At 36.7% G+C, this 8355-nt stretch overlaps 1 non-coding gene across 1 annotated transcript; it reads left to right on the top strand.

Annotated features, from left to right (window-relative positions):
- Positions 1-984: 984 nt before the first annotated feature.
- On the top strand, positions 985-1092 carry LOC112731876 (small nucleolar RNA R71). Its single transcript, XR_003167629.1, has one exon. It is a non-coding gene; the product is annotated as a small nucleolar RNA R71 (small nucleolar RNA).
- The last annotated feature ends 7263 nt before the right edge of the window (positions 1093-8355 follow it).

Raw genomic sequence — 8355 nt, 5'->3', positions numbered from 1 at the left:
AATAAAAATCACTCAATTGAGTACAAGATAAACCATAAAATAGTGGTTTATCAAATACTCATCATAGCTCATGAATGGCATAAGGAGGTTCAATGGAATCTCTATGGTCTCTAGATGAGTCTCAGATTCCTTTGGTTCCTCAGAGGGACACTCCTTGTTGATCACTGGACGTCCCAGGAGGTCTTCCTCCTTGGGATTCACGTCCTCCCCTTCCTCCTTGGATTCGGCCATATCAATGGCCTTGCACTCTCCTTTTGGATTTTCTTCTGTATTGCTTGTGAGGGTACTAGGAGGGGTATCAGTGATCTTCTTACTCAGCTGGCCCACTTGTACCTCCAAATTTCTAATGGAGGACCTTATTTCATTCATGAAACTCAGAGTGGCCTTAGATAGATCAGAGACTAAGTTTGCTAAATTAGAAGTATTTTGTTCAAAGTTCTCTGTCTGTTGCTGAGTGGATGATGGAAAAGGCTTGCTCTTGCTAAACCTGTTTCTTCCACCATTATTAAAGCCTTGTTGAGGCTTTTGTTGATCCTTCCATGAGAGATTTGGGTGATTTCTCCATGAGGGATTATAAGTGTTTCCATAGGGTTCACCTATATAATTTACCTCTGCTATTGTAGGGTTCTCAGGATCATAAGCTTCTTCTTCAGAAGATGCCTCTTGAGTACTGTTGGATGCAGCTTGCATTCCATTCAGACTCTGAGAAATCATATTGACTTGTTGAGTCAATATTTTATTCTGAGCCAATATGACATTCAGAGTATCAATTTCAAGAACTCCCTTCTTCTGAGGCGTCCCATTACTTACAGGATTCCTCTCAGAAGTGTACATAAATTGGTTGTTAGCAACCATGTCAATAAGTTCTTGAGCTTCTGCAGGCGTTTTCTTTAGGTGAATGGATCCACCTGCAGAAGTATCCAATGACATTTTAGCTAATTCAGACAGACCATCATAGAATATATCCAGGATGGTCCATTCTGAAAGCATGTCGGAAGGACACTTTTTGGTCAGTTCCTTGTATCTCTCCCAAGCTTCATAGAGGGATTCACCTTCTTTCTGTCTGAAGGTTTGAACATCCACTCTAAGCTTACTCAGCTTTTGAGGAGGAAAGAACTTGGCTAAGAAAGCCTTGACCAGCTTATCCCAAGAGTTCAGGCTATCCTTAGGTTGAGAGTCCAACCATATTCTAGCTCTGTCTCTTACGGCAAACGGGAAAAGCATAAGCCTGTAGACTTCAGGATCTACTCCATTAGTCTTAACAGTATCACAGATCTACAAGAATTCAATCAAGAACTAAAAAGGATCTTCAGATGGAAGTCCATGAAACTTGCAGTTTTGTTGCATCAGAGAAACTAATTGAGGCTTAAGCTCAAAATTGTTTGCTCCAATGGCAGGAATGGAGATGCTTCTTCCATGTAAATTGGAATTAGGTGCAGTAAAGTCACCAAGCATCCTCCTTGCATTATTATTATTTTCAGCTGCCATCTCCTCTTCCTGTTCGAAAATTCCTGTAAGGTTGTCTCTGGATTGTTGTATTTTAGCTTCTCTTAGTTTCCTTTTTAGAGTCCTTTCAGGTTCAGGATCTGCTTCAACAAGAATGTTCTTGTCCTTGCTCCTGCTCATGTGAAAAAGAAGAGGACTAAAGATACTGGGGATCCTCTTTACCACAGTATAGAGGTTCCCTTGTGTGAGTAGAAGAAAAGAAGAATAAGAATGTAGAGGAGAAGAATTCGAACTCAGAGGAGAAGAGGGGGTTCGAATTTTGGGTGAAGAGAAGTGTTAGTAGATGAATAATTAAATAGAAGGAGATGAGGAAGAGGGAATTTCGAAAATTAAAAATTAAAATTTAAAGTTAAATTTTGAAAATAGTTTTTGAAAAAAGTTAGTAATTTTCGAAAATTAGGAATGAAATAAAATTAAAATCAAAAATTGAAAACAATTAATTAATTAAAAATAATTTTTGAAAAAGAGGAGGGTATTTTCGAAAATTAGAGAGGGAAAGTTAGTTAGGTAGTTTTGAAAGAGATAAGAAACAAACAAAAAGTTAATTAGTTAGTTGAAACAAATTTTGAAAATCAAATTTTTAAAAGATAAGAAAATAAGAAGTTAGAAAAGATATTTTAAAAAGATAAGATAAAAAGATATTTTTGAAAAGATATGATTGAAATTAGTTTTGAAAAAGATTTGATTTTTAAAATCACAATTAATGACTTGATTCACAAGAAATCACAAGATATGATTCTAGAACTTAAAGTTTGAATCTTTCTTAACAAGTAAGTAACAAACTTGAAATTTTTGAATCAAAACATTAATTGTTGATGATATTTTCGAAAATTCGATGTAAAATTAAGAAAAAGAATTTAAAAAAAAATATTTTTAAAATTTTCGAAAATAAATAAGAAAAATAAAAAAGATTTAATTTTTGAAAAAGATTTTGATAAAGATAAGATTTTTAAATTGAAAATTTGATTTGACTCATAAGAAACAATTGAATTTTAAAAATTTTTGAAAAAGTCAATCCAAATTTTCGAAATGTATGAGAGAAAAAAGGAAAGATATTTTTTTGATTTTTGAATTTTTTTAATGATGAAAGAGAAAAAGAAAAAAAATGACTCACAATATGAAAATTATGAATCAAAACACATGATGCATGCAAGAACACTATGAATGTCAAGATGAACACCAAGAACACTTTGAATGTCAAGATGAACATCAAGAACTTATTTTTGAAAAATTTTCAAGAAAAAAAAAACATGCAAGACACCAAACTTAGAAATTTTTCATGCATAGACACTAAGAATGCAAGAATGCATATGAAAAACAAGAAAAAACACAAAACACAAAAATATGAAGATCAAACAAGAAGACTGGCCAAGAACAACTTGAAGATCATGAAGAACACTATGAATGCATGAATTTTCGAAAATGCATAAATTTTTTAGAAAAGAAAATGCAATTGACACCAAACTTAAAAATTGACTCAAGATTCAAACAAGAAACATAAAATATTTTTTATTTTTATGATTTTATAAATTTTTTTGTATTTTTCGAAAATTATTTGAAAGAGAAAAATAAGGATTTCAAAATTTTTAATATGAATTCCAGGAATCTTGCACTCGTAGTCTAAAGCTCCAATCTGAGGGTTAGACATGGCTCACTAGCCAGCCAAGCTTTAGAAGATACAAATCAGGCACATAACAGCTGATACTTCATCCAACTTCATATACATGCCTTTTATGTAGACAAGTGGAAGCCTCAATCCAAAAGAATTTGGATATGGCTTTACAGCCAGCCAGGCTTCAACATATTACCATGAAACTCTAGAATTCATTCTTAAAAATTTTGAATAATTTTCGAAAACAAAAGGAAAAAAAAATTTCTTGAAAGATTTTTGAAGAAATATTTTTGAAAATAAAACAAAAAGAAAATTACCAAATCTGAGCAACAAGATGAACCGTCAGTTGTCCAAACTCGAACAATCCCCGGCAACGGCGCCAAAAACTTGGTGCACGAAATTGTGATCCATGGTAATGGCTCCAAGAACTTGGTGCTCTAATCTTAATTCATGATTTGTCACAACTTCGATACAACTAACCAGCAAGTGCACTGGGTCGTCCAAGTAATAAAACCTTACGTGAGTAAGGGTCGATCCCACGGAGATTGTCGGCTTGAAGCAAGCTATGGTCACCTTGTAAATCTCAGTCAGGCGGATATCCAATGGTTATGGAGTTTTCGAATAATAATAATAAATAAACAAAAAATAAAGATAGAAATACTTATGTAATTCATTGGTGAGAATTTCAGATAAGCGTATAGAGATGCTTTCGTTCCTCTGAGCCTCTGTTTTCCTGCTGTCTTCATCCAATCCTTCCTACTCCTTTCCATGGCAAGCTTTTTGTAAGGCATCACCGTTGTCAATGGCTACATCCCATCCTCTCTGTGAAAAAGGTCCAAATGCTCTGTCACGGCACGGCTAATCATCTGGAGGTTCTCGATCATACTGGAATAGGATTCACTCTCCTTTTGCGTCTGTCACTACGCCCAGCACTCGTGAGTTTGAAGTTCGTCACAGCCATCCCTTCCCAGATCCTACTCGGAATACCACATACAAGGTTTAGACTTTTTGGATCTCATGAATGGCCATCCATGGGTTCTAACTTATACCACAAAGATTCTAATATCTTGGACTCGGTCCTCTGTATTAGATATCTAAGAGATATTCATTCTAGCTTGTTTGCATGTAGAACGGAAGTGTTTGTCAGGCACGCGTTCATAAGTGAGAATGATGATGAGCGTCACATAATCATCACATTCATCATGTTCTTGGGTGCGAATGGATATCTTAGAAGCGGAATAAGTTGAATTGAACATAAAACAGTAGTACTTTGCATTAAATCATGAGGAACAGCAGAGCTCCACACCTTAATCTATGGAGTGCAGAAACTCTACCGTTGAAAATACATAAGTAATGAAGGTCCAGGCATGGCCGAATGGCCAGCCCCCAAACGTGATCAATAGATCAAAAGATAATCCAAAAGATCATAAGATGTAAATACAATAGTAAAAAGTCCTATTTATACTAAACTAGTTACTAGGGTTTACAGAAGTAAGTAAATGATGTAGAAATCCACTTCCGCGGCCCACTTGGTGTGTGCTTGGGCTGAGCTTGAAGTTTACACGTGCAGAGGCTTCTTTTGGAGTTGAACGCCAAGTTGTAACGTGTTTTTGGCGTTCAACTCTGGTTCGTGACGTGTTTCTGGCGTTTAACTCCAGACTGCAGCGTAGAACTGGCGTTCAACGCCCTGTTGCGTCATTTAAACATGGGCAAAGTATAGACTATTATATATTTCTGGAAAGCCCTGGATGTCTACTTTCTAACGCCGTTGAGAGCGCGCCATTTGAAGTTTTGTAGCTCCAGAAAATCCACTTTGAGTGCAGGGAGGTCAGAATCCAACAGCATCAGCAGTCCTTCTTCAACCTCTGAATCTGATTTTTGCTCAAGTCCCTCAATTTCAGCTAGAAAATACCTGAAGTCACAAAAAAACACACAAACTCATAGTAAAGTCCAGAAATATGAATTTAACATAAAAACTAATAAAAACATCCCTAAAAGTAACTAGATCCTACTAAAAATATACTAAAAATAATGCCAAAAAGCGTATAAATTATCCGCTCATTAACTGCCGGCCTGGAACCACTGCCACCGTGCCTTGCTGTCGACCTAACCACGTCGCCGCTGACCCGTGACGCTACCTCCAGAACTGCGTGAAGGACAGAGGGAGGAGAGAGAGAGAGTTCTCGTTGGAGGAGAGAGGGAGCTCGTGCCTCACCGCCGTCACCCATGGAGCCACGAGCTGCGCCGGTCACCGCTGGGAGAGAGGAAGACACGGGCTGGAGGAGTTGCATCCAGTTGCCGCTGTCGCGCCACTGACCGCCATCGTTCGCGCCACCGTTGCTGAGCCATAGCGCCGCCGCCGCCAGGTCTCACTGCTGTGCGTCACCGTCCAAAGCATAGAGTCACGATGGAGCTCCGTTTGTGCTTCTCTGGTCCGCTGAGAGAGGAGCTCATGGGTGGAAGAAGGCCAGTTGAGGGAGAGAACGCCGTTGAGTGGGGTAAACGCCTCTGCCGTGCTTCTTGGTCACTGGTGGTGGAGCCGCGTCGCCGTCACCCCTGGGCTGCCGTTCCTGCTGCCGCTGTTTCCTCATTCTATTATTATTGTCTAATTGAGGTAAGGCATTCTGGCTCTTGCTTCAATTTGAGTTAGCATGGAGTTTCTAGAATTTTTACTGTCATCCTATTTGAATTCACCGTTTCTGATTGCTGCCATGACCACCTCACGTTGCTGCTGGCCCTATTTGAAAATGGCTGCTACTTCTGGAATCCCAGATCGGAGAGGAGAAGAAGCGTTTAACCTTGTCATTGTTGCTGCCATGGAAATAGGTGCTGGAAACTGTTAATGGAGCAGCTGCGTTTAGTGATTTTTGCGAGTTTCAACTAACTGAGGTAGGGGATTTAACGTTTTTAATTTAGAATGCCTAGAAAGTTATTGGATAAGTGTAAATGGTTAACAATGGTTGAGAATTTCTTAATTAATATGAATTACTTGAAATGTATTTGAAATTAGTTAGTCGTTGTGAATATTCTGAGCTATGATTGAACTTAGATGCTGTTGTGAATAATGATTAATTTAGTGTAACTTATTAAACTGAAATATGCCGAGTTAATTGTTGAACAGCTGTTGAATGGATAATTGATGAATTTAGTTTGGATTGCTGCTGTGAATGTAATTGGTTTTGTTGTTATGAGAGACTAATTGATAGAAATAAGCTTGGTTTGAGGTTGTGAAATTTGGATTATTGAATTCAGGTTATGGCTGTGAATGTCTTTGGGCTTTGTTGTGAGTGTTTGAAGTTGTAATTGATATTGTTTTCTCTGATCTTGATGGAATTGTTGAAAAGTTCTGGTTCTATGTGATTATACTGAATTAGTTGAGTTGTGTGGCTGTATACTGGTTATTGAGAGTAAGTGCTTCTTGTTATTTTTGGTTATCTGATGTATCGGAATGGCTGTGAAATTAACTTGTGACTGATTGGAATTGGCTTTGATGATTGTTAAAGTTGAGTCATGATTAATTAGAATTAAGATTGAGAACTGTTAAAAGATTGAAGTTTGATTACCAAATCATTCTCTTCAAGTCTGACTTTTAAAACAAAATAGTAACTTTGCTAAAGAGTAAATGGCATTAATTAAAATTATGAAAGGCTGATTTTTTTGGGATTACTAGTTGATTGTGTTTAATTTTGAAAGGATTTTATGATAAGTAAAAAGTAAGTATGAAATGGTGAGATTGGATTGATGGATTAGCAGAAATTGTGGAGTATGATTGATTTGCTAATTATTATGAAATACGAATATCTGATTGATTGAGAATTGTCTGTTTGAAAATTATTGAAAAAAAGGCTGGTGATTTGTTGAGAAAGAGAGAACCCGTAAGGGTGGCAAAGTCTGAGTTTTAGGGGAGGTGCTGCCGGAATTTTGTAAAATCTGAGGTTTTACTTGAAAAAGTTATTTTAGAAGGTTTGGATTTGGAAAGTTATGTTATTTAAGTTTTATCTATTGATTAAAGTATTATGTATGGCCTGAATTTATTATGAAAACAATTTTATTTAGTTAAGAAAAGAATTATAATATTTTGAATTTGAATTACCAAGGAAGGGTTTATGTTTCGAACTTGAATTATTTAAGAAAGAAATTATGTTTTGAATTTGATTAAATATAGAAAGAGTTATGTTTTGGGCTTGAAATAAAGGATTACCTTTTTAGAAATTTGGTGAAATAATAATATTTGAATTTGAATAGTAAGAGAGATGATTTTAGAATCTTTGTGAAGTTAGTAAACTTGAGAAAGAGTTTTATTTGATTACTTCTAATGAAAGGTTATGTTTTGAAAAGTGTTTAATGAATTTAAAAATAAATGATTTTCTTGAGTCTTTGATAGAGAACTAGAATGAAAGATAGTTTTAAAGTTGGCTTGACTCAAGATTGCCATAGTAGAGATTATGAACTAAATTGATGATTGAGATTTTTATGAACGAATGGTAAAGAGAAATGGCTTGAGCCAAGATATTACAAAAGTGAAAGATGTAAAGTTTGTATAGTATGATTGAATAGAGAAAGAAAGTGGTACTGCATAAGAATGTGAAAGTAATGATGAATAATGAGAATGATAATGAATAATGATAATAAGAATGATTATGTAATGATCTGCTGCATGAAGGCAGCCAGATAGATGGTGGTACGACCACTAAGAGCGCTTCCCTGGGATACTTAGCTATAATGCTATTCTGTAAGTCAGAGGACTCTTACAGAGGTATCGAGAAAATACATAACTAGCATATGCTCCTGTAACTCAAAGGACTCTTACAGTGAGTGTGTTGGGCAGACTAGCTCCGCCCTGCAAGTCAAAGAACTCTTGTAGTGGTTTGCCCCGCAAGTTAAAGGACTCTTGCGATGGGTGTTGCCAACAGGGAAGCCTTACCTGGTCAAAGGACTCTGGGTAATGTCGGGAGCGGGTATGTAACCCACAAATGAGCTCATTACCTGCACTAGGACTAGACATGCATCAACAATGGCGCCAAAGACTTGGAGCTCTCAAACGTGAATCACACATGGTCACAATTCCGCACAACTAACCAGCAAGTGCACTGGGTCGTCCAAGTAATACCTTACATGAGTAAGGGTCGATCCCATGGAGACTGTCGGCTTGAAGCAAGCTATGGTCATCTTGTAAATCTCAGTCAGGCGGATTCAAATGGTTATGGAGGGTTGATAATTAAAAGATGAATAAAACA

Source organism: Arachis hypogaea, chromosome 12, assembly GCF_003086295.3.
Source record: "Arachis hypogaea cultivar Tifrunner chromosome 12, arahy.Tifrunner.gnm2.J5K5, whole genome shotgun sequence".
Taxonomy (NCBI): domain Eukaryota; kingdom Viridiplantae; phylum Streptophyta; class Magnoliopsida; order Fabales; family Fabaceae; genus Arachis; species Arachis hypogaea.
This window is presented reverse-complemented; position numbering and strand designations above follow the sequence as displayed.